The sequence below is a fragment of the Podarcis pityusensis genome, assembly GCF_964106645.2.
Source record: "Podarcis pityusensis genome assembly, chromosome: Z".
NCBI classification, from domain to species: Eukaryota; Metazoa; Chordata; class Lepidosauria; order Squamata; family Lacertidae; genus Podarcis; species Podarcis pityusensis.
The window spans coordinates 31,761,063-31,785,051 of record NC_138044.1 but is presented as its reverse complement, the minus strand read 5'-3'; positions in this window follow the sequence as shown (position 1 = coordinate 31,785,051).

Below are 23,989 nucleotides of genomic sequence, written 5' to 3'. Positions count from 1 at the left end.
GTGTAACCCAACCTCTTCTTAATGTATTCATGATGCAATCTGTGTAACCCAACCTCTTCTTAATGTATTCATGATGTAACTGGGATGTATTTTGCACTGTATTCTGGGACATGGAGGGAAATTTCAAAAGTTCATGTCGCCCCTTTCTCGCTGTTCAATCTCGCCTTGAACCTGTTGCGCAATAAACTTGGATCTTCTGCAGTTTGCTCCTGTCTCCGGCTGAGCTCATTTTCTTCCGCAGGGACCCGCGGACCTAGTCCGACGAGCTGGGTGGCAGAGTAGCCCCGCACCCAGATTTTACCGTAACACCATGCCTAGAAACACAGCACAAAATGATGTGTCTTTCTGGGGGAAATCATCCTTTAGCGCTCAGTCGGAGCAGTTGAGTTTTCCGCGGGATAGCCGTTTTCTCCTGTTTGAAGTTAGAGTGGGTTTTCCGTGGGAAAGGAGCAGGGCAAGGGGGTGCTATGGGAATTGAATGGTTTCAAATATAGAATGAACGTTGATAACTGCACAAGATAAACACACATACATAAGTATATGAACCACATGTCTAAAATAGTACAGGAAAGCAATCCAAAAGCCATCTTGACTTTCCTAAAGACTCTAAATATTTCCCCTGCCTCCTTAATTCCCCTGAGAACATCAGGGGAAGTTCCTGAAAGAATTCCTCTCCTACATCTATGAACCTCCTTTGTATTGACATTGTCTGCCCAGATGCTCCGCATTGAGGGATGGGCATCCTGACTGTCTTATCAAATGCTAATGTTTTGTGTAAACTGTGTCTCAGAAAAGTAAAGGACCCCTAACAGTTAAGCTCAGTCTCCAACGATGCTGGGGTTGCGGCGCTCATCTTGCTTTACTGGCCAAGGGAGCTGACATTTGTCCGCAGATAGTTTTCTAGGTCATGTGGCCAGCATGAGTAAGCCGCTTCTGGCAGAACCACAGCAGTGCATGGAAATGCTGTCTACTTTCCTGCTGGAGTGGTACCTATTTACCTACTTGCCCTTTGACGTGCTTTCGAACTACTAGGTTGGCAGGAGCTGGGACTGAACAACGGGAGCTCACATCTTCTGATCAGCAAGCCCAAAGCTTGGTTTGGTTTACACCACAGTGCCACCCGCGTCCCAAACTGTGTCTGGAATTATGTAAAACTTGCTAAATCCTAAAGAATATCACACTTCAGCCTGTCTGAGCCACAGGAACTCCACCTTCTGTGAGATGTAATTTCTGACTGTTTGTAGAGGGGGTTTCTCCTTCTCCACGCCAAAATGCAAACCCTTAAAAGAGATGTTTCTTCTGGGTTCTGGGTCTCTTGCCTCCTTGCTAGGAGGGGAAGGAACTCTGTTGCAACTGAAAAATAAAGATCTGCCTTGCTTTCACTGCATCCTGCCACCATCCATTCATCTCTGACGGATCATGGACTTAGGGGACTCAGTCCTTTGGGGAGTTGGGCAGCAAAAGCCAACCACCGCTATTTTTTCTATATCAGGGGAAAATGCTGAGACCCGTTCTTTCTTGGCACTGGACAAGTGGAAGTGTGGCAGCACCATAAAGTGGCCTGGTCCTCTTAGGTTGCAATCAGACATGTAGGTGATGCTGTGTTAGTTTTCCTGATTGCAACACTGGCACTTCTGTCTGAATTTATGTTCTATTTGTGTTATCTATATTTTCTCTATATATTTTAAAATAATTTTTATTAATATGTTGTGACAATATGTAACCAAAACTGTTATGCATCAAAAGTTCTTGCTTCTCATGCAAAATAAAATAAAAAAGAGAGAAGAAATGGAAAGGAAAAACAAGGCAATGGCATATGAAGAGATAAATAACATAATAAACAATCTATCAAAGTGTGAATAAATTAAAAGGAAAAATATGATTTACTTTCTCATTCCAGAAATATATAAACAAGACCTACCTTCCCCCAAAACTGTTGTGCCTCCCTGCAAACAACTAAGAATGGTATGCTGACGTACTGTTCCAAATCTCATCACCTTACACATGTGATTTTTTTTTCCGTGTTAAGGGGGCTGCAAATATATTTTTTGTGTAGAATCAAATAACACAGAAATGAGTGCTAAACATGCTCTATTTTCTATTTTCTGGAACTAGCTTTCTCCTTGTGTTAAAGTTCAAAGAGAATGCCACAATTAATAGTTTGTTTCTTAATTTCATTTATATCCCACCTTTTTTCTCCAAGGAGCTCAAGATAGCACACATGGTTCTCCACCTCCTCATTTAATTCTCACAACAACCCTGTGGTGTAGGTTAGGCTGAGACACAATGGCTGGGCCAATGTCACTCAGTGAGCTTCATGGCTGAGTGAGGATTTGAACCCTGGTCTCCTTGGTCCTAATCCAACACTAACCACTATACCACATTGTCTCTAGTACTGTTAGGGAAACATTGGGGAAGTAGAATGAACTGCCATGTGAATGGAGTCTAAATGGGCCATTTGGCTGGTGCAACAGGCTCATTATATTTGTGAGTGTGTGTTCACAACTGATAATTCTGTTATATTTGAATTGTGTTTATCCTTAACGCAAAACTGTTGACAAATGGCTGAGATTCTACATATAGAAAACTGATGCAGGAATCTGGGGGTCTCTCCAAACTGTCAGAATTATGCAGGAGAGATTTAAGAGTGTACTAGAACTTTAGCTTTCTACAATTGAAATTGATTAAAGCACTCTGGGTTTGTCCACACTTTAGCTTGACCTGTATTTTGATTATGTTGTGTAGCAATTAATTCCCCTGGCTCCAAGACCTTTTCTCATTGCTCCACGACTGTGCCTTGTGAAAATAGGAACTTACTTGCTGAATTGGATCTTAATCAGATATGCAGAAAATCTGAAGACAGATTTTGCTGGTCAACCTTCTGATTCAGCAGATAATATTGTCCCCCCCCCCCAAGACAGCTGTGGAACAACAAGAAAAGCTCTCAGACCCAGATAAACTGATCAGTACACAAAGAGGGTAAAAATACAGGAGAAGCAAATTTAAATAAATTGAATGATTATCTAGTTAAATTTGTTAAGTTAAATTAATTGAAAATAGCTTGCAGATACTTAATTGGCTTAGGATTTTATTTATGTTAAGTGATGAATTAATATGTTTAATTCCATAAGGTGAAGATTTAAGGATGTTAATGTTTAAGTTAAATTTCATAAGAATTGGGATTTGGAAAACCGTTAAAAAGACATGCAATGAAATTCAACCAAGGGGAAGCGAGGAAGTCACTTAACGAAGTTAATAAGTGTAATTTTCAATAAGGCTATGATTTATGTTTGTCTTGTGTGTTTGTTTGTTTATAATATTGTGAAAACCAATAAAAATTTTGGAAAAAAAATACAGGACAAGCAAAAGTGTGAATAACAAGTTCATGTTTAAAAAAACAAAACAAAAAATACACATGTATTTTTCTTCTGTGAGAAAAGTGATGGGAAAATTCACTAGAAAGTGTGGGATGAATGAATGGCTAATGAGAAAACACCCCACAAGCAAATCAGGATGAATGCAGGTCGTTGTCATGTAACTCCTACAAACATATAAGAACAAATAGTAGATATTTGACATAGTCGAATTGCTGTATAAGCAAACCAGGATGACTGCTGAAAAACAAGTCATCAGGTGGAGCACTATGTGATCATGCGCACCTGGCAGAACCATCCAGATTGCACCCCCCCTAGTCAAGGGCACCCCCCCGGAAGTCCTTGCAGCGGTGGCACTGGCCCTTCCTTCCTTCTCCCCACCCCCATCTTCCTCACACAACTCCCCATCCCCTTTCCTCTTTCAGCAACACCAACATGAAATCTCAGTAGCCCTCTGGGTGATTTTCAGACTTGGGCGTGAGGAAAAGCCTCTCAGCCTAAAAATAAACTTGGGGGGGGGGAGGGGAGAAGAGAAGAGAAGAGAAGAGGGGGAAATAAATACCAACAACAACAACAATAATAATTTTATTTATACCCAGCCCTCCCCATCCAAGGCCGGGCTCAGGGCGGCTAACAACCAATAAAAAAATGGATTGAAATAAAACTTAAAAAACAAGATTAAAATACATTAAAATGCAGCCTAAAAGGTTTGCTGAGGGGTGAAGAGGCGAGGATTTGAATCTGGTTGTTCCACAGGTTGGGGAGAATGAGGGGGGAGGCTGTCCCCAATCTGAGAACAGGACAGCGCTTCCCTTCTCTTCCCTCCACCGCATCCCTCCCTCCACTAGTGTACCTCAGAGCAGCTTGTTATTGGTCCTGGGGAAGGCAGAGAGGAGGTGGGGAGGGGAAACGGGATATTTCCCCCTCCCCTTTTCCTTGGGCAAAGTCAGGGGACCCAAAGAGAGGCCGCCAGCGCCCGGCTGTCAAGGGAAGTGATGAGAAACAACCCGCGAAACCTTTTATTCGTGGGAGAGCGAAGCAGCCCCTGTGTGTGTCTGTCTGAGGCACTTTTTCCCGCGTGCTCTTGAGGTCCCTTCCAGGCTGGTTGAAGCGGCACATCAGTTCAAGGCGTCCAGGCACTGTTGGAGAGAAAGACACGCCACTGCCCTCTACCTGAGAGGGTAGCTGAGAGGAGAAGCAGGGCTAGCGGGCAGATGTGGAAGGTTATTGCAAAGAAACAGTGGACACTTTAAACATTGCAGTTTTGTTAATTCTTAGAATTTAAGTGCCCTTCCTGGGTTCAGAAGGTGTCGTACTTCACAATTACTATTGTTGAGTCCAATGGGACTTACTCCCAAGTAAGTGTGTACTGACAGCTAATTTCAGCCAGGGTCCCAAAGTCCCAATGAATACGAGAATGTGCAGAGTGCCACCTTCTCCCACCTGTGTAGTGTCAGCTCCTATTTAGCTGAGATTGGGGGCAGAGAGGTGAATAAGAAACAGAAAAGTTTTACGGGCTTAATTCTTGTTTGTTTGACTGCTGGTTAGAAGACCCAGAGGGACAGCTGGTCTTTCCTAGAATCGCCACCCTAAACGCCGGATGTTCTTTGGAAATTCGATTATAGATTTCTGCCAAAGCTCCTGTATCTTTCTGCTGTGCCTGTGGCTCCCACCTGCACGCTTAAGCCGGCCTTCGCTAACCTGCTGTCTTTCAGCCTGTGTGGTCCCGGTGAGGGTGAAATGGGAAGCAGAGTCCCTTTAACTCGCTGGAGTTTAACTGGCCAGGGGGCGGGGCTCCGGATCTCTGTTTCTAACAGCTGGGGCGTCCTCGGCGTTTTTCCCACTTCCATTTGCCTGGCGCTGCGGGAGGGAGGGTGGCAATGGGTGCTTGTAGCGCGCTGGCTGCTGCACCTCCTCCTCCTCGGCCAAGGGTGCGCTCCTGGCCGCGGCTCCGCTCAGCATCCGGACGGAGCGCATCCGTGCCCTTTCCAAGTGCTGCGGGACAGCGCTCGGTGGCTGCCAGAGAGTCCCGATGCAGGTAGGTTTCTGGCGAGGGGTGGGGGGGCATTTCTGGTGGGGGGGGTGTTGGGCAGCCGCTTCCCTTCGCCTCCGAACTCCGGAGTCCCGCGCAACTTCAGAGTCCCCGAACTCTCCTCTGGCTCTTCACCCCAACCTTGGGTGCGATAGAGCATTTGTTTTGCGGGGGGGGGGCGGGGGACAAGTGAGGCCAGCGTTACTCTAGCCACAGTTTTTCTAGACAGGGATTGGGAAAGAGTCTGAAACCGCGGAGAGCACGTGTGTATGGACACCGCTGAACTCAGGGTCTGCTTTCTTAGAAAAGGAACTTATTCGCTTGTTGACCCCATGGCTACTATGTCCTCGGCTGAGACCTGACGTAGCCCTGATGAAAGCACCTGGGCAGTGGCGTGTGGGGTTGGGCCGGGGGAGGGTAGTCCCAAGCGCGCGATTTTTAGGGGGCGGGAGCCAGGCGCCCCCACGCAGGGAACCCCGTCCCGCCCTGAGTGCCGCCAGGACCCGGCTTGGACTAGCCGCCGCGCGTCCCAGACCAGCGTGGGGGAGCGGGATTTGCCTGCCGACCAAGCTTCTCCTGGCAAGGGCAGGCTGGGGCGAAGGGCAGTCCCGCTTGGCTCTGTTGGCCAGGCTGAGTTGACCCGCGGAAGACTTTTCGCCCTGGGCACGTCGTTGGTGGCGAGGGCAGCGCCTGGCGCGGTGGGTTGTGTTGGCCGCGCGCACTCCAGCGCAAAAAAAGGACGCAAAGCCGCTGCGTCTTGGTTTCCCCCCAACCAACCCCCCATTTTTTGGCTTGAGTACCCCACGTCCCATCCCCTCCTCCTTGGTGCCTTTAGCTTCTGTGGGGAAGGTGAGGTGCAGGCAGAAGTTCCACAGGATAATCCCTGGCTCTTTGGGTAGGGTAGATTTCTTCTGGCCATGGAGGTTCTTTTACGTTATCCTTGGTTGTGATGGGTGTTAGATGAATCCTATGTCTTCTTATTTGGGAGCAAAGCCTGCTGCGCTCGCTGCAGTTTACTCCTAGGTAAACATGTGTAGGATTATGCTGCTGCTCTATGATGGTTTCTTTCCTTTAAAAAAACAACAACACGCTTTTCTGTACACTTAGAGGGAAAAACGTTTTTGGGTACTGCACATGGAAGGTTGGAAGCCATAGCAGCTTCTGTGGGGGAGGTGAGGTGCAGGCAGAAGGATAATCCTTGGCCTGTTTGGGTAGGGTTGGGAATGGCCCATTGTCTGGTACTATGGTGGGCTCCTCACAGTCAGTACACAACTCTAGATGCATCTGTGGTCAGATTTGGTACAGCACAGCTCCTCTTTATGTTGTGTTCTTGGTTTTCCTCGAAATGTTTTTTTCTAGAGCCCAACTGCTAACCCAGAGCAGTTGCAGAGGAGCAGGAACTTTAGTCACTAGGGGGCGCAAGTCTCTATAAATCTTAAGGGCTGCCTTTCACCAGCATCTTAGTTCTTCTTAGTCCTTGAAGTGCAGCAGCCTGCCTGGCCCTGGAGAGAGACTTTTTGCAGTGCAGCTATGCTGTCCATATCCTGCGCATGCTTACTTGGAATTGAGTCCTGCAGTGTTCAGTGGGATGTGCTGCCTTGTCAGATGTGCCCAGGAAGAAAGCTGGCATGTGTTCCTGGGTGGCCTGGCTCTCAATATCTGGCTGCTGCTGGGCTCTCCATGGCTGAACTGGGAAGTGGGAACTCTCCTGCCTGGACTTTTCTGTTGAGCTGACTAAGATGGTTTGAGTTTTCATCTGGCATTATATTTCTCCCTCCCTTGCAGGGTTGGAGTGACCATGTTCTGAGGCAAGACGGGCAACTTATCTTCACCAGCAGTGTATAGGAATGTCAGAGGAGCCTTCTGCACCAGGCCAAAGGGGGATCATCTAGTTGAGCATTCTGTTCCCACCGTGACCACCAAGATGCCAGCCAAAGACACAGGGCTGCTCTGTGGATGGGCAGAGCTAATGCACAGGGAAGAAGTCTCCCTGCCTGTCAGCACTGCTTGCATGGGCAGGACAGGAGTGCTTCTCAACCCCAGCTGCTGCAAACCGCAGGAGGGGAGAGTTGCTCTTGTGCTCCTGTCCTGTTTGTGGGTTTCCCTTAAGGAGCATCCGGGGGGCCACTGTGAACAGGATGATGGAGTAGAGGGGCCAGTGGCCAGATCCAGTAGACTCTTCTTATTTTCTTCTGTAAATACTTTCTTTTCTTTCCAAATTTTTTTATTGGTTTTCACAACATTATAAACAAACAAACAAACACACACACACATAAGACAAACAAACATAAATCATAGCCTTATTGAAAATTACACTTATTAACATTGTTAAGTGACTTCCTTGCTTCCCCTTGGTTGGATTTCATTGCATATCCTTTTAACGGTTTTCTACATCACAGTTCTTATAAAATTTAACTTAAACATTAACATCCTTAGATCTTCACATTATGAAATTAAACATATTAATTCATCCCTTAACATAAATAAAATCCTAAGCCAATTAACTATCCTCAAGCTGTTTTCAGTTAATTTAACTTAACATACTTAACTTAGTAATCATTAAATTTAATCCACTCTTCCTGATACTCCTCCTCCTTCTGGTCACGGACTCTTCTGGTCAGGTCGGCTAGCTCCGAAAAATCCATCATCTTCATCTTCCATTCTTCTATCGTTGGTAATTCTTGGGTTTTCCACTTTTTAGCTAACAAAATACGAGCAGCAGTTGTGGCATACAAAAATAACATCTTTCTTGGGCAATTCCAAACCTGTTATTCCAAGAAGAAAGGTCTCTGGTTTCTTTATAAATGTATATTTCAACATTTTTTTCAATTCATTATAAATTTTTTCCCAGAAGTCTTTCTCCTTGGGACAGGTCTACCACATATGATAAAAGGTTCCTTGCTTTTCTTTACATTTCCAACATAGATTGTCACAGTTATGACATATCTTTGCTAATTTTACAGGAGTCAAATACCATCTGTACCTCATTTTCATTATATTTTCCTTTAACACAGTACATGCATAGAACTTGACCCCTTTCTTCCACAATCTTTCCCAGTCCTCAAACATTATATTATGTCCTACATCTCTTGCTCAATCTATCACCACAGATTTAACTTGTTCATCTTTTGTATGCTACTCCAACAATAACTTGTACATTTTGGATAATATTTTACCTTTTGTATTGAACAACTCCATCTCCAACTCAGATTTTTCAAAAGCAAAACCATTTTTCTTATCCAATTTATACAATTCATTAATCTGGTGATAATGTAACCAATTTAACTTATCTTTAACTTGATCAAATGGTTTTAATTTGTAACCTTTTTCTTCTATTAATAAATCATAATATTTCAACCATTTGGTATCCATATTTAGTTTTTTCTGGGTCTTTGCCTTCATTGGTGAAAGCCATTTGGGCATCTTTCTTTCTAAAAGATCTTTATATTTTGTCCAAACATTATACAACAATTTCCTAATTACATGGTTTTTAAATGCATTATGGGCCTTTACCTTGTCATACCATAAATATGCATGCCAACCAAACACATTGTCAAATCCCTCCAAATCTAATAGCTCTATGTCTTCTAATTGCATCCATTCTTTAATCCAGGAAAGTGCAGCAGCTTCAAAATAAATTTTTTAATCTGGCAAGGAAAATCCCCCTCTTTCTTTATAGTCTTTAAGTAATTTATATTTAATTCTGGGTTTCTTCCCCTGCCAGTTAAATCTGGATAGTGCTTTCTGCCATTCTTTAAAACATTTCACATTATCTATAATTGGGAGGGCTTGAAACAAAAAAAGCATCTTTGGCAGCACATTCATCTTAATCACAGAAATCCGGCCCATTAATAACAGTTTTAGGTTTGACCGTATCTCCAAATCTCTTTTAATTTTATTCCATAATTTTTCATAATTATCTTTATATAAATTCAAATTTTCCCCAGTCAGGTTCACCACCAAATATTTAACTTTTTCCACAAAATCTAGGCCCGTTTTTTCTTGTAATAGTTTTCTTTCTTCATTATCCAGATTTTTCTCAATTACTTTGGTCTTGCTCTTGTATAATTTGAATACTGCTACCTGACCAAACTCTTGTATCAGCTCCAGTGCTTTGACTGCACTGGAGTCTGGATCTTGTAATGTCAGGACTAGATCATCAGCAAAGGCTTTTAATTTATATTGTTTCGAACCTACTGTAATACCTTTGACTTGTTCATCCTTTCTAATCATACTTGGCAAGACCTCCAGGACTGAAATAAACAGCAGAGGGGAAAGTGGGTACCCTTGCCTGGTTCCCTTCTCAATTCTAATTTCCTCTGAAACCACATTATTTACAATAAATTTAGCTTTTTGTTCTAGATAGATCGCTTTAATACCATTTAAAAAATCATGGCCTATCCCCATACTCTCTAAATTATCTAACATAGAACTCCAAGATACATTATCAAAGGCTTTCTCTGCAACAATAAACATTAATATTGCTCTACAACTCTTTCTTGCTTCTAACTTTTCCAAAATATCCCCAACATTTCTAATGTTGTCTTTCATATGTCTTCTGTAAATACTTTCTTACCCACTCTAAATCTTCCTATATTGGTTCCTGGATGAGTTCTGGTGTTATGAGAGAGGGAGAAAAACATTTTTCCTACCCACTTTCTGCAAGTCTTGCAGGATTTTAGAACCTCCGGTTCCATTGCCTCTAACTTGCTTTTTCTCTAAACTTGTTTCAAAGTTCTGAAAGCTGCATATTTTCCTCATAGGGGAGTTGTTCCATTGATACGGCTGATCTTACGAAAATGTCTTGCTTGCATTCCCTTATGTACTTGGTGGCAAAGCAAGCATTTTGCTCTGTTGGGTTAAAGGTGTCATTTGAAAATAATTCCCCTCTTTTCTCCTAGATTATTTCCGTTCAAAGTGCAATAATGCAATTTTTTCCACATTTTTTCCCCAACACCCTGTGTTGGACCTTTGCCAACATAGCACCCCCTGAGATGTTTTGGGCTATACCAGGTTGGCGAAGCCTTCTCTAGAACCTGGGTGTGGTTGAGTCTATCAATGGTCAGTGGTTTGAATAGCCAAATAGAACTTCCTGTTGAAGGAGCAGTCTACCTCTGAATACCAACTGCTGGGGAGCCACCTAAGAACATCCAGGGGGATCAGGTTAGTCCTTGATGGAAGCAGCGTGCTGGACAGATACACCTTGGCTCTGACAGAGAAGGGATGCTCTTTTCAGATTGCAAATCCCACAAGGCCCATCATGTTGACTGGACCTGCTGGGAGTTGTTCAAAACATATGAAGAGTGCCATATTCACCCTGGTTCTCCTATATTTTTTTTTTTAAAAGATATTTATTGAAATTTTCAAAATGTTACCAAAAAAAAAAATAGAAGCAGAAGAAAGTACAAAATAAAAATAGTTGACAAAATAGAAAAAAACAAACAAACCCCTTCCCACCATATGAGTAAAAATTCAAAATAAGAAAAAGTGACAGAAAGAAAAAAGAAAAGTACAAAAATACATCACAAACCTTTAAAAACATTTAAAAACCAATTCATTATTTTCAGATCCTTAACTGTCATTGCCTTCTTTCTTAGACCTCCTACTCCTCCCTTTCTTTGTATCCTAGTTATTAATTATCTCAGCAAATCCTTTCCATGTTTCATAATATTCTGTCATTACATTACCCTAATCTGTTTTGATCTTATCTTTCTATAATAAAATAAACCTTAAAGCTTAAAGCTTAAATCTTATCCTTACCAACTTCTCATAACCATAGTATTCTTTCATAGTTCTTTAAACATCTTTGCTAAAGTCAAGTAATTTCATTTCAACATTTTTCTAACATTCATCAATTTTATAAAACAGTTCTAATGGTAGAGAAAAGAGATACAAACAAATCCAATCTTCATCCAACGTCCCTTCCTCCTGGTTCCGGGTTTTGTCAGTCCTTATTCCCGTCGATCTAGCCCATTAACCTGGCAACATTATATCCGAGGCCCTCAAGTCTCTTCCTTGTCCCTTCCGCGGCTCTTCTTCATATTTGTAACTGTATTTTCCCTTGTCTCCTGCTCGTGGTAACTCCAGCTTGACAATGTTTTTAACCCTTCTCGACGGATCAGCCCCTTTTCCACGTTCAACACTGAATTCCATGTAGTATTTAAAAGCATGTTTCAAAGACCCTCCAAAATTAAGAGCCCCCACAGTCCCAAACATCTCACGACCCATTGCCATATTTGAAAAGTCCAAACATCCCAGCATAGGGGGGTCAATCCAGCCCCCCATTTCCAAACCAAGCCAAACTTTTTCTTTCCAAATCTGGCTTTTTCCAAGATCATTTGTCAAATCCGAAAAATCATATTCCTCTTGGGCCTGTTCTGTCAAGACACACTCCTGATTTAATTCCTGAGTGGGCTCCACATATTTTCCCACTGTCTGTTCAAAGTTTCCCACTGCCTGTTCAAAATTTCTAGTCGAAGTCGCCATCCAATTCACCTCCTCATGTAATTGTTCCAGTAGGGCATTTGTTTTATAGAGAGCACACAACAAAGCTTCTGAATACATTGTCCTGCAAGGTCAGATGCCTGTTCCCATGGTTGTAATCTGTGACAGCTGCCGGCTCCCTGGAGTTAGTTACAGTTTCACAGACTCCCCCTAGGGAGAAGACTTCTATTTGTTCTTGCAACAAAGTTTCCCTTTTTAAGATACTTTGTCCATATATATTCCTTTAAAATGCGAAAGGGAACAGTGGAATCACTATGTTTCTCTTCTTTTAGCTATCTGTCAAAAACACTTGTCTTTGGTCAATGAACTTCAAACGTCAATCCTGACACCCCGCTCCAGGATCAGGACAGAGGAAAGTTACTTTACTTTAAACTCACTTTAAACAGTCCAAAAAGATCCCCCCCTTCTCCTGCTGTCGAAGGGGGGTTCCACAATTTTAAATGGTGAAAACCAATCTTTTAAAAACGATTTTCTGAACTCTAGTTTAAATTGTCTTTGCTTTATTCTGTTTACAAAAGAACGGAAGGCTGACTTCCTGTTTAGACCTTCCCATTCCGTACCAAATTAGAATAGAATTTTTTAAAATCCAATTCTTTCCTGCTCGCTAGTCCTTATTTGATGTCCAATTGTTCAAAGTCTAAGTACTCACGGGTGCTTATTTTAAAGTCCAAATTGTCCCGGGAAAAAGGCAGCGCTCTCCGGCAACGGCTATGCGGCTTCGCTCCACGGAAATAGCAGTTGACTCACAGCACTGCGCCACTTCCCCCTCTTCACTTCGGAGCCCGTTAGTGGGTTCCTTAGCGGGTTGGGGGGGCGCTAAAGGTGCCCGCTGAGTCCCATGGTCACAGGCTTCATCCGCCTGTGATTTTTAAGAGGGTCCCCGCTTTGCCGTAGTGAAGACCCGTTTCCCGCGGAGCTAGTCCCTCCAGTTCAGAGGGAGTCCGCCATTGCCGGTGGCGCCACCCCGGAAGTCCACCCTGGTTCTCCTATAAGCCCTTTCTGTTATTCGTTTTTTTAAGAATAGGACTGTTAAAAGCAGATTTTGAATACCAACAGACCCATCAGATGGGGATGAGGATTTCATAGAATTAGAAGGGACCTGAAGGGTCATCTAGTCCAACCCCCTGCAATGCAGGAATCCCAACCAAAGCATCCATGACAGATGGCCACCCAACCTCTACTGACAAACCTCCAAGCAAGGAGAGCCCATATACCTCCCAAAGCATATGAAAAAGACATAAAAAGGGGGGATTTGAAAATAAAACTTTAAAATTAGAAAAGGAAATATTGCAAAGCGATCAAAAATTGCTAGCAAAAATGTATAGATTATTAATGAAAACCACCTTAGAACAAGAGTCGAAAGGGGAAAACATGTTAAAATGGGAGCATGATTTGGGATATGAGATAGATCTGGAAAGATGGAAACCTTTTTGGGAGAAAGACATAAATTTTACTGTGTGTGATTTATTTAAGGGAGAATTTCAGAAAAATTCACCACAGATGGTACCTAACCCCTGACAGATTGTCAAAAATAAATAAAAGGAACAACAACAAATGCTGGTGGTGGACTTGCCCAAAGATTAAAATCTTTTGGGACATGATCCACGGCGAAATAAAAAAAATGATAAGGACATCAGACACAAAAAAGGCAGAGGAATCCTAGATAAAGATATCCCAAAAGATAAAACTAACTTATTTCTATACGCGACAACAGCGGCAATAATTTTGATTGCTAGCTATTGGAAAGAAGACAGCATCCCAACAAAAAGAGAATGGTTGGGGAAACTTTGCAAGTACCTGGAACTAGCAAAACTGATGGATATAATAAGGAGAAAATCCAAAACTATGGTTATGAAGCAATGGGAGTTCTTAAATGATTATTTACAAAACCAGGGCTTGACTACAAAAATCTAGTTGTGTTTAGAATAATCTTGTGTGTAATATAAAAAATACAAAGTGAGACATTAAGGAAACCCAAAGGGAGAATATGAAGAACAGAGGAGCTGATGAACGGATAATTAAAAACGTGTGAGGCAAACGGTGGAAGTCTTTAAAAAACAACCAAACACAACCCACTTTTTAAGGTAGATAAGGACAAGATGAAATTATACAATTGAATATAAATATAGATGGGAAATGGCTATGTATAGTGAATACTTATCAACTTTTAAAAATTTTCACCTATGATCCTTTTCTTTTACTTCTTTATTTTTTCTTTGTTTTTTTCGATATCTTATCTTTCATTTCACTCCTTTATTGTGAATAGTATTTTATAGAGGTATATATAGTTGTAAATATGAAAAGAGACAAAGTATTCACTAATTTTTTTCCTTGGTTATATGTATTTTCTTTTTCTTTTGTATTTTCTTTTGTTGTAAGTATGTATGTTTTCTAATTTGTACTTACAGTGGTACCTCAGGTTAAATACTTAATTCATTCTGGAGGTCCGTTCTTAACCTGAAACTGTTCTTAACCTGAAGCACCACTTTAGCTAATGGAGCCTCCTGCTGCCGCCGTGTCGCCAGAGCACGGTTTCTGTTCTGATCCTGAAGCAAAGTTCTTAACCTGAGGTACTATTTCTGGTTTAGTGGAGTCTGTAACCTGAAGCGTATGTAACCCGAGGTACCACTGTAATAAAAATTAAAAAATTGAATTCCTGTTCCTCATCCGTTAAGGTAGGCATGGTCAGTCCTGCTGTTTATATATGAAGTGATGCATTGTCTTTTGATGGGGTTTCCCAACCCATCACATTTAATGTAATTGCTTTTAAGCTAACCATCTTGCTTATCTACAATATAGGGTGATTCCCTTCCAACCCATCTGGGTTGCCCTGTATCTCTCACCTTGTATTCTCTATCAAACCAATGGAATTGCGCTGAGCTAGAGTGTGGTGGGTGGGGGAGTAAGGGGTTAGAATTAGATTTGGGTTAAAAAGTGTGTGGGGGGGGGTAGATTGCAGAAAATATCCTATATGTAGTCCTAAAGGTTTTTATTTGGGGTATCTTGAGCCATCTGGCGTTTAGCTGCTTGGTCCTCGGTCTCAGCTTGTGTAGAGGGCCTTATTTTCACAGAAATTTGGCCCAAATTTCATGTTAGTACTGCTAATAGGTATTTCCACTCCAAGCAATCCAAAGCATTGAGGATATTTAGGGACATAATTGTCTGTGGGCGTTTAGTTGCCGTGTTGTGTTCAATCACGTTCCGAAATTTCCTGATGGGGTCTGTTATATTGTGACCAGGGACAAAGCCAGTCTGGTCTGGGGCTCCTAACTTGTGTAGGAAAATGTTTAAGCGTTTGGCAAAGTTTTATGTGAATATCTTGTGGTCTTGGTTTATTAATGAGATTGGGAGGTATGATTCTACTTTGAGGCTATCTTTCAGTGGTTTTGGGATGGAGATTATTTTGGAGTAGGTGCAGGTTTTGGGGAAGGGCCCCCCTTTTATGATATCATTGAATAGGTGGGTCATGTTGGGCATCAGGGGTTCTTTGAATTTCCTATAGAATTCTGCTGTGAAGCCATCTGGGCCTTGAGCTTTGTGTGGGTTGAGGTTTTTGAGGACCATATCTATTTCCTCTGGGGTGATAGGACTGTCCATGAATTCCTGTTCCTCATCCATTAAGGTAGGCATGGTCAGTCTTGGTGTTTATATATGAAGTGATGCGTTTTCATTTGATGGGATGTGGGTTTCCTTTCAATTCCCCCCAAACATTTAATATATACTGATTTGAAACAATAATCAATCTAGGTCAAAATCAGTAGAACATCATAAAGGTAGAAGCAATGGCCCAGGGGCCATTCTAGACAGTATTACCTGAAAGTCAATTTGATTTATTTATCTGGTTATCACAGCAAACACTGCCGTTTTAGTGCAGGAACTCACATTGTGTGACCTCTGAATTAAGGTCGGTTTGACCTGTTTTAGGTTCAATAATGTGAACAGTTCTAGTTGTGTCACTGGCATTGTGGGTATTCTTCCAGGCCGGTGGAGCTTCTGCTGAGAAGTCCTAAGGCCTTCCTGATGGGGTTAGGCACAGGAGGCTGGGTATCTTCAGAGGGTCAGGAAGTACACACATGCCCATCCTTCTTCCTGAGTTTCTTAAATTTGGTGAAACTGTTAATATGTGAGCTTAGCAAAATGAGTATTTCCTTTTTAACTAGACCTTCATCTTTTAACCAACTGTGGACTTCTAAGGTGGGCGGGATGTGGGTTTCCTTTCAATTCCCCCCCAAACATTTAATATGTACTGATTTGAAACAATAATACTCAATCTACGTCAAAATCGGTAGAATATCATAAAGGTAAAAGCAGTGGCCCAGGGGCCATTCTAGACAGTATTACCTGAAAGTCAATTTGATTTATTTATCTGGTTATCACAGCAAACACTGCTGTTTTAGTGCAGGAACTCACATTGTGTGCCCTCTGAATTAAGGGCAGTTTGACCTGTTTTAGGTTCAATAATGTGAACAGTTCTAGTTGTGTCCATGTCATACAAAACACATAACAATGTGTTGTACAAATTAATTGAAACAATGACTTTAGTGCAGTAGTTTATTGTACGAAACTCACACATACATGTACAAAACTCACATAGACGTACATTAGTAACGGATATGACCTCCACTATTTTTAAGCAGCATTTGAACACAGTTTGGCATGGAGTCTACTCATTTCGAACAGTTACTGTTGATTTTTGGATCCCTGTACCACACTTGAATCAGTGCCTGAATGAGTTTCTCCAGAGTTGTATAGTCTACAGCACAGAGGTGATTTTTTCATATAGCACACAAATTCTCAATAGGATTTACGTCCGGGGAATTCCCTGGCCAGTCAAGTACCTCTATTTGCTGCTCTGTCATGAATTTCTTCACCACTTTCGATGTGTGACAGGGGGATAGGTCCTGCTGCAGTATCCCAGTACCCTCAGGAGACTTCTTTTCCAGCTCTGGAGTAACTCTTTCGTAGAACCATTGGTGGGACATATTTTCAGGATAGAGCCCTACCATGACCAACATTTAAAATTGGCTTGGCACCCTTTCATTTTACTTCTATTTGGTATTTTGATTATGCTTATATTAATGTGTATTTTATATGTTAAAGTTAAACATTTGAATGGAAATCATATAGTACAGTAGTACCTCAGGTTACAGACTCCGCTAACCCAGAAATAGTACCTTGGGTTAAGAACTTTGCTTCAGGATGAGATCAGAAATTTCACGGTGGCAGCGCAGCGGCAGCAGGAGGCCCCATTGGCTAAAGTGGTACCTCAGGTTAAGAATAGTTTCAGGTTAAGAATGGACCTCCAGAACGAATTAAGTTCTTAACCCGAGGTTGTTGTTGTTTAGTTGTTTAGTCGTGTCCGACTCATTGTGACCCCATGGACCAGAGCATGCCAGGCGCTCCTATCTTTCACTGCCTCCCACAGTTTGGTCAAACTCATGCCGGTAGCTTTGAGAATACTGTCCCACCATCTCATCCTCTGTCGTCCCCTTCTTCTTGTTCCCTCCATCTTTCCCAACATCAGGGTCTTTTCCAGGGAGTCTTCTCTTCTCATGAGGTGGCCAAAGTATTGGAGCCTCAGCTTCAGGATCTGTCCTTCCAGTGAGCACTCAGGGCTGATTTCCTTCAGAATGGAGAGGTTTGATCTTCTTGCAGTCCATGGGACTCTCAAGATTCTCCTCCAGCACCATAATTCAAAAGCATTAATTCTTCGGCGATCAGCCTTCTTTATGGTCCAGCTCTCACTTTCATACATCACTACTGGGAAAACCATGGCATTAAGTATATGGACCTTTGTTGGCAAGGTGATGTCTCTGCTTTTTAAGATGCTGTCTAGGTTTGTCATTGCTTTTCTCCCCCAAAGCAGGCGTCTTTTGATTTCGTGACTGCTGTCACCATCTGCAGTGATCATGGAGCCCAAGAAAGTAAAATCTATCACTGCCTCCATTTCTTCCCCTTCTATTTGCCAGGAGGTGATGGACACAGTGGCCATGATCTTCCTTTTTTTGATGTTGAGCTTCAGACCATATTTTGCACTCTCCTCTTTCACCCTCATTAAAAGGTTCTTTAATTCCTCCTCACTTTCTGCCATCAAGGTTGTGTCATCTGCATATCTGAGGTTGTTGATATTTCTTCTGGCAATCTTAATTCTGGCGTGGGATTCATCCAGCCCAGCCTTTCGCATGATGAATTCTGCATATAAGTTAAATAAGCAGGGAGACAATATACAGCCTTGTCGTACTCCTTTCCCAATTTTGAACCAATCAGTTGTTCCATATCCAGTTCTAACTGTTGCTTCTTGTCCCACACAGAGATTTCTCAGGAGATGGATGAGGTGATCAGGCACTCCCATTTCTTTAAGAACTTGCCATAGTTTGCTGTGGTCGACGCAGTCAAAGGCTTTTGCATAGTCAATGAAGCAGAAGTAGGTGTCTTTCTGGAACTCTCTAGCTTTCTCCATAATCCAGCGCATGTTTGCAATTTGTCTCTGGTTCCTCTGCCCCTTCGAAATCCAGCTTGTACTTCTGGGAGTTCTCAGTCCACATACTGCTTAAGCCTGCCTTGTAGAATTTTAAGCATAACCTTGCTAGCGTGTGAAATGAGTGCAATTGTGCGGTAGTTGGAGCATTCTTTGTCACTGCCCTTCTTTGGGATTGAGATGTAGACTGATTTTCTCCAATCCTCTGGCCACTGCTGAGTTTTCCAAATTTGCTGGCATATTGAGTATAGCACCTTAACAGCACCATCTTTTAAAATTTTAAATAGTTCAGCTGGAATACCATCACTTCCACTGGCCTTGTTATTAGCAGTGCTTTCTAAGGCCCATTTGACTTCACTCTCCAGGATGTCTGGCTCAAGGTCAGCAACCACGCTACCTGTGGTGTACGAGACATCAGTATCTTTCTGGTATAATTCCTCTGTGTATTCTTGCCACCTCTTCTTGATGTCTTCTGCTTCTGTTAGGTCCTTACCACTTTTGTCCTTTATTATGGTAATCTTTGTACGAAATGTTCCTTTCATAACTCCAATTTTCTTGAACAGATCTCTGGTTTTTCCCATTCTGTTGTTTTCTTCTATTTCTTTGCATTGCTCATTTAAGAAGGCCTTCTTGTCTCTCCTTGCTATTTTTGGGAAATCTGCATTAAATTTCCTGTATCTTTCACTATCTCTCTCGCATTTTGCTTGCCTTCTCTCCTCCGCTATTTGTAAGGCCTTGTTGGACAGCCACTTTGCTTTCTTGCATTTCCTTTTCATTGGGATGATTTTTGTTGCTGCCTCCTGTATAATGTTACGAGACTCCATCCATAGTTCTTCAGGCACTCTGTCCACCAAATCTAGATCCTGAAACCTGTTCCTCACTTCCACTGTGTATTCATAAGGGATTTGATTTACCGTATTTTTCGCTCTATAGGACGCACTTTTTTCCCTTCAAAAATGAAGGCTCTTGCCATAGCCGCCCGTCACCTCTCCAGCCGGGAGAGCGCGCGCGGGGCTAAAGCAGCCCCCCGCGACCCTCTCCTGGCTGGAGAGGTGACGCGTGGCTATTGAGGCGCTTGCCATAGCCGCCCGTCACCTCTCCAGCCGGGAGAGCGCGCGCGGGGCTAAAGCAGCCCCCCGCGACCCTCTCCCGGCTGGAGAGGTGACGCGCGGCTATTGAGGCTCTTGCCATAGCCGCCCGTCACCTCTCCAGCCGGGAGAGCACACGCGGGGCTAAAGCAGCCCCCCGCGACCCTCTCCCGGCTGGAGAGGTGACGCGTGGCTATTGAGGCGCTTGCCATAGCCGCCCGTCACCTCTCCAGCCGGGAGAGCGCACGCGGGGCTAAAGCAGCCCCCCTCGACCCTCTCCCAGCTGGAGAGGTGACGCACGGCTATGGCAGGAGCCTCTCCGCTGCGCCTTTCCGCTGCTCCCTGAACTGCTCTTTGGGGCTGGTGGTGGGCTTCCCCCGCCAGCCCCAAAGAGCAGGTCGAAAGGAACCTGAAGCCTGGAGAGCGAGAGGGGACAGTGCACACCGACCCCTCTCGCTCTCCAGGCTTCCAAGGTAGCCGCCTGAACGCACCTTAAACGGCACCTTGTTTTAGAGCGGGAAAACAAGAGGGGGAAAGTTCTCCCCCTCTCTGCACAGCGCCTCCTGCCACTTCGCTGAAGGGGCGCTGGGCAGAGAGGGGGAGAATTTTTTTTTCTTGTTCTCCCCCCTCTAAAACAAAGTGCGTCCTATTGTCCGGTGCGTCCTATGGTGCGAAAAATACGGTAGATTATATCTTACCGGCCCAGTGGTTTTTCCTACTTTCTTCAGATTAAGCTTGAATTTTGCTATAAGAAGCTAATGATCTGAGCCACAGTCAGCTCCAGGTCTTGTTTTTGCTGAATATAATCAATCTGATTTCGATGCTGCCCATCTTGTGATGTCCATGTGTAGAGTCGTCTCTTGTGTTGTTGGAAAAGAGTGTTTGTGATGACCAGCTTGTTCTCTTGGCAGAACTCTATTAGCCTTTGCCCTGCTTCGTTTTGAACTCCAAGTCCAAACTTGCAAGTTGTTCCTTTTATCTCTTGATTCTCTACTTTAGCATTCCAACCCCCTATAATGTGAGGAACATCCTTCTTTGGTGTCATTTCTAGTAGGTGTTGTAAGTCTTCATAGAATTGGTCAGTTTCAGTTTCTTCAGCACCAGTGGTTGGTACATAAACTTGGATTACTGTGATGTTAAATGTTCTGCCTTGGATTCGTATTGAGATCATTCTATCATTTTTGAGATTGCATCCCAGTACAGCTTTCGCCACTCTTTTGTTGACTATGAGGGCCACTCCATTTCTTTTACGGGATTCTTGCCCGCAGTAGTAAATATGATGGTCATCCGAACTGAATTCGCCCTTTTCCGTCCATTTTAGTTCACTGATGCCCAGGATGTCAATATTTATTCTTGCCATCTCATTTTTGACCACATCCAACTTATCAAGGTTCATGGTTCTTATATTCCAGGTTCCTATGCAATATTTTTCTTTACAGCATTGGACTTTCCTTTTGCTTCCAGGCATATCCGCAACTGAGTGGCCTTTCGGCTTTGGCCCAGCCGCTTCATCAGCTCTGAATCTACTTGTACTTGTCCTCCGCTCTTCCTCAATAGCATGTTGGACGCCTTCCGACCTGAGGGGCTCATCTTCCAGCGTCATAACTTTTATATGCCTGTTGTCTTTGTCCATAGAGTTTTCTTGGCAGGGATACTGGAGTGGCTTGCTGGTTCCTGCTCCAGAGGGATCACGTTTGGTCAAAACTCTCCACTATGAGCTGTCCATCTTGGGTGGCCCTACACGGCATAGCTCATAGCTTCTCTGAGTTGTTCAAACCCCTTTGCCACGGCAAGGCAGTAATAGCAAAGCAAGCATTTTGCTCTGTTGGGTTAAAGGTGCCATTTGAAAATAATTCCCCTCTTTCCTCCTAGATTTTTTCCATTCAAAGTGCAATAATGCCATATTTTTCACATACACCCTTTGTTGGACCTTTGCCAACATAGTGCCCCCCCCTCCAGCACCATAATTCAAAAGCAAGGAGAGCCCGCATACCTCCCAAAGCAGGCTGTCCCACGGTCTAAACAGCTCTTACTTTCAGCAAATTCTTCCTGATGTTTCGTTCTAATCTCCTTTCATGTACCTTGAAGCCATTGGTTTGAACAGGAGAAAACAAGCTTGCTCCATCTTCCATGTGACAACCCTTGAGATATTTGAAGATGGCTATCATATCTGTTCTAAATCTCCTCTTTTCCAGGCTAGACATACCCAGCTGCTTCAACCATTCCTCCTAAGACTTGGTTTCTAGATCCTTGATCATCTTGGTTGCCCTCCTTGGCACAGGTTCCAGCTTGTCAACATCCTTCTTAAATTGTGGTGGCCAGAAGTGCACAGTATTCCAGGTGTGGTCTGACCAAGGCAGAATAGCAAGGAACTATTTCTTTTCTTGATCTGGACACTATACTTCTGTTGATGCAGCCTAGAACAGCGTTAGCTTTTTTGTTGCTGCTGCTGCATCACACGGTTGACTCATGTTAAGCATGTGGTCCACCCTTGATTGGTGGAAAGAGAGGAAACGGTGCCAAAAATATAGCTACAGACTAAGGACTTGGCTATACAGATGCGTATACAATGTTTTAAGTGCACTATACAAATGTGACACTAGATGGCGAGGGTGAGCTTATGTCAAATTCAATATATTTTTCAAAACACTTTAAAATTATTTTCTTTTTTCAATTTTTTATTTTCAAAGTTTCAAAAAGAAAAAACACAATTTTTTACACACACACACACACACACACACACACACACAAACACACACAGACAAACATGCTTACATTACATCACAGTCCATATCAGTACCTTTATGGGGTTCCCTGAACCCCTGGACTTCCCTCCACCCCTTCCCTGGCTTCCAAAATTTATCTTCCTTTTAAAACTGCATCTAATTGCATTTATCCAAATTATGGTACTTCATTTTTATCCTTTGTTATTTTAAATTACAAGTGCTCTGTCAATCCTGCCAACATTTTAAAATGATTACAGTGTTCTTTAATATATTCTTTAGAGGTATGTCATTCTTTAGTAAATTGGTTAAACTCTTGATGCCTGATTTTCCCGGTCCGCCTTGCCATCTCCGCATAGTCCATCATCTTCATTCTCCATTCTCCTTTCGATGGGGCTCTTTCTTCTTTCCATCCCTGGGCAAGTAGTATTCTGGCGTTGTCATCACATACAAAAACAGTACTTTCTTATCCTTCGGTAATTCTTCTCCTACCAAATATATTTTAATGTCTTTTTTATTAAAGATTTCTTGGTTTACAAAAGTATGTGCAATGTTTCTTTTTTCAAGGTACATTTTCTTGAAATATACAGGTCAGTTTCATTTGTATTTTTTTAATTTTAATGTCTCTGTCTCGTATCCCCCCCCGCCACGTAACACATTTCCCCCCCATTTGTTGAGACATTAGGAAGAATAGGGGGAAAGAGATGGAGGGGAAAAAAAGATGAGTGGGGGGTGGGGTTGGGTGGTGATGTTTCTATTTTACTTAATATATGTGGAGTTTTGGGTCAGCGTTGCTTGTGCGGGTTCTCCTTTGGTGTTCCTTTGGTGGTGAGAGAGGTTGGGGTTGGCCTAGGGTGTGGCTATTCATTTGTGGTTGTCTGTGGTGGTCTTTGTTTTCATGTGTGAGTGGGGTGGGTGGGTGGGATTTTTGGATCAGGTTAGCCATATTGATTTGTATTCTGTTGGTGGATTTTTGTCATTGTCTTGTTGGGCTATGTATGTGATAAAGGGGAGCCATACCAGGGTGAAGGCATCTTCTTCTATTTGTCCCTGTGTCAGTTTCAGTTTATTGGTTAATTTTTCTAGTAAGGCTGTTTCCCATAGTATTTGGTACCATTGGTCCATATTTATTCCTGACAGGTCTCTCCAGTGTCTGGTCATGATGCTTCTGGCTGCTGAGAGTAGGTGGGTTATGAGATCTTTGTGGTGTAAGTGGGCATTATTGTCTTGGAAGATGTATAGTAGGGCCAGTTCTGGAGTGATTTCTAATACTTGCTTAGGTATTTTACATACGGTATTTCTCATATGGTTTTTGTACAGAAGAGTTGGATTTGGCGGCATTTCCACCACATGTGGAGGTATGTGCCTGTGGAGGTGCACCCTCTCCAGCATTTTGGTGAATTACCTGGGTTTATTTGCGCTAATTTCCTTGGTGTTAGGTACCACCTGTGAGTGCTTTCCTTTTCTTTGATATGGATTTAAAGCAGGGTTTAGACCACGTTCTGGTCCACTGAGTGGGGTTAATCTCATAGGAGGTTTTGGGGGGAGGTTTTTGAAGGTTGTCAGGGGCCTAGTTGCTGCTGATTTTACTACTGGATTGTTTAAGAGGGCATGTAATTGGTGGTGTGTTAACCAGGGCATTTGGGCGTCTTCTAGTTTGTCTTGTATTTCTTGTGTCCGCTCAGGTGGCGAGGGGCAAAGAGGGCGGTCCCCGGGCGTACCTGGCCTTAAATAGGTCAGGCCACGCCCTCCCCGGCCCGCTGATTGGCGGGTCAGGTCGGAGGCATGCC